A 3,272-nucleotide genomic window follows, 5' to 3' on the forward strand; every position below is an offset into this window, starting at 1 on the left:
AAAAAATGTATAGAAAATGGAGTATAAAAAATGTCTAAAAAAATAAGTAGGAGAAGGATTCAGAGAAAATGACTAACATGCTTTGAATAGCTGAACAGGGATACCAACCAGAAAACAGTTAAGAAAGACGAAGGATAAAATGAAAAGAAAGGGATGAGAAAGAAAGGAGTCTGAGAATAAAGAGCTAAATATGAAGCACAGATGAGAATTGAAAAAAAAAGGAAAGCCACACATAAATAAGCTCCTTTCAGATTGGAATCTCTACATGCAACAAAAAACATCTTGAAATTTTAGATAAGGACATTGCTACAATCACCTCACTGACTCAAGTACAAGAAGGTGGGATTAAATAAGGAGATTGTTGTTCATGCATGATTTAAGAAATCAGTCTATTTTCATTTTATTTCAAAAATAATTGTCCTGAAATTTTAACAGTAAGAAGCAAGATTTTTTTTTTTAAGAATGAGAACCATACAACTGATTAAATAAAAGCAGGCTAGAAAATAAATACAATTTTAGTATGCTGAGTTTTTGAATTAACTGCAAAAACGTATCCATTGGGAAAACAACTTTGCTATCAGTTAATATTCAATAGGCTTTAAATTAAAATCATTTTAACTAAAAATTATTTCTTACCAAATTCTGTTTTGTTTTGTTTTGTTTGTTTCTCTTTTCGTTTTTTGTTTTGTTTTGTTTTGTTTGGAAGTACTTGGGAAGTAATGATCTATCCCAGGGTCTCACCATACCCAAATTGAGTTTCTAAAAAGTAATTAAACCTCATCTTGGGAAAAACAAAATCCATTTACTTAAACATTAATGGTAAATGTTCATGAAAACAAATAAATAAATAAATAAAAGCAGCACGTTATCTGGTCTACTATCTAGTAAAAATAGGGGCCAGGTGCCAAGGTGATGGCCCTCACTTTCACACTGGCAAGTGAGTTACCAGTGCATGATTCACTTCCCCCTTTAATACACAGAAATAAATATTCCTGTCCAACCAATAACAAAATTGTATTAGGGTTCAAAATAATTAGATGTTTAAAGCATACAATATATTGGAGCATTATAAAATTTTAAATGGCTAAATCATACAATGATAACCATGCTCCAAAATAAAAGTTGTTTAACCAACTTCTACAGTAATGTGAATATCCACTATTCACTTGGCAGGTAGTTTTTTAAAGGAGTGGTTGTATAAATTAAATAGAAGTGAAAAGAAAAAAAAAACCTTTAATAAAGAGATCCCCTAGAATATCACAGCCATTCATATTTCCTAGAAAATCTGTAGCCCTGTAAAATCTGTCTAGGGAACTAACCATGTCTATTTTCTATTTGTCTGACAAAGATTGAAAATATCACCTTTATAATAATACAGGAGGTGGGGGTGGGGCGATAAAATGGCTCAGGTGGCAGAGTGAGGCGCAGTCGTTCATCCAGGCTTTGGCCTGGCTTTCAGAGATATGACATGCTCACTAGTATCCTCAGAACAGTCTTCTGGTACCTCTTTGTTGCCTAAAGACAATGTCCCATTTTCTTGGGGTTCCTTGGATGAGGATAAATTGGATGATCCTTTGCTGTAGCTGTCTGATGGAGAAGATAATGATGACAATTTCAATTACACGGAGGAAGACATTCATAAGCTTTTGAAAGATGATGACCCATCAGATGAGCACTTTTCTTTGGAAGAAAGATCTCAGAACATTTAGAGACTCCAAATATGGGGTCATCCTGGAAAAATGGTGGATCACATAAATCAAGTTGTGAAATGAGTTTCCAATTCATCAAACAGAAATGTTCTTGACAAGGATTCTGTGGAAATGAAAAGTCCTTGAGAGAAGACTAGGCAAGGTCATTTCTGTTCTACAAACCAAAACCAGGACTAACGTTTTGACAGTTTCCCAATCAGATCTAGAACAGCAGGAGCAAATTTAACTCAGGAGTGTCTTTGATCATATAGAAGATCCAGGGGACTCTAACCAAGGTACCTTGGAGGAGCTGTATGCTTTGATGAATCGGCAGCATCCTTTGGATCTCACCATGTGAAATTACGCCCTATTCGGACAGAAACCTCTGCAAAGATACAGTCTGAATCAGTGGGTTGACAGGAACAAACCAAGCCACCATGGGTTCCAGCGTCTTCCTGACTTGTACAGTCGATTTGTCTCATCCCATCAGCAATGAAAGTCCCTATGCAATGTCCTAATCAGAGCAGCGTCTCATTTTTTTCTGCTGATTTTGCTTCATATATTTTGAATTTATTTTTCACAAGATTTTTATTTAAAGAACTTGTCACCTTTTGGAAATACCTACTGCTGACTTGAATTTTTTTTGTTGTTGTTATGTAGACACTCCTGATTTTGTGTGCCTATCTGTGTATTGTGTCTAAGCAGTGTTAAGGTGATTTTTTTTATATTTAAATTGAAGGTGGCTGCCTCCTGAAAGTCAACATGAAGCTAAAATACACAGGCTCAATAAAACACCCCCCTGTATAGAAGTGAAGTCTACTTCTGGTACCCAAAAGAAGTCAATCTTTTAATCTACTGTAAGGAACAGGTTCTTTACCAGGCTATATACCAGTGTTAATTATTGTTGATGACTTGTGAATGGATATATGTCACTTTTTACAATCTCTCTTTTTAAATTTGAATCTCTGAAAATACCTGTCAGTATTTTAAAGTTGGCAATCCAGGACATTCTAAGTAGGATAGAATAGGAGAGAAATCCTGTTGGAAGGATGAATTGAAAATGTAAATCCTTTCTTTTCTGTACCTATTAGCTACTCTGCTTCCCATGTTGGGTGTTGGGGATAGAACCCAGGGCTTTGCATATGCTAGGCAAGCACTCTATCACTGAGCTATAGCCCCAGCCCAATTTTTATTATTATTTTTTTGACTTCTCATTCTGTTAAACTTATTTTACACATAGTGTTTACAAATCTTATACATCTTAACTCTGACAGAATACTGCTGACTGACCTCTGTTGAATACCTTGTGGTCTTGTGACTGTCTTCTGTCCTCTTTCAAGGATTTTCTTTTTTTTTTTCATCCCCAGTGACCACTGTGCTCTCTAGGGTTCTTAAGGCAGTGTTTGTATATCTTTTTGACATGGATATGCCTCTTTTGAACAGCCTCTTTGCTCTCTTTATTGAAGAGCTGCCCAATGTCATTAAGGTATCAGTTGGTCTTTAGTTTCATCTGCTGAATTCTGACTTTATGGGTACTAGCCAAGGAGCCTCCTTTCTGTGGGAGATACTTTGGAATTGTACCCA

General features: G+C 35.5%; 1 pseudogene; it reads left to right on the forward strand.

The window, feature by feature from the left end:
* Positions 1-1,463: 1,463 nt before the first annotated feature.
* LOC113180775 (S100P-binding protein pseudogene) lies at positions 1,464-2,184 on the forward strand (annotated as a pseudogene).
* The last annotated feature ends 1,088 nt before the right edge of the window (positions 2,185-3,272 follow it).

Source organism: Urocitellus parryii, chromosome 1 (assembly GCF_045843805.1).
Source record: "Urocitellus parryii isolate mUroPar1 chromosome 1, mUroPar1.hap1, whole genome shotgun sequence".
In the NCBI taxonomy this organism is placed as follows: Eukaryota; Metazoa; Chordata; class Mammalia; order Rodentia; family Sciuridae; genus Urocitellus; species Urocitellus parryii.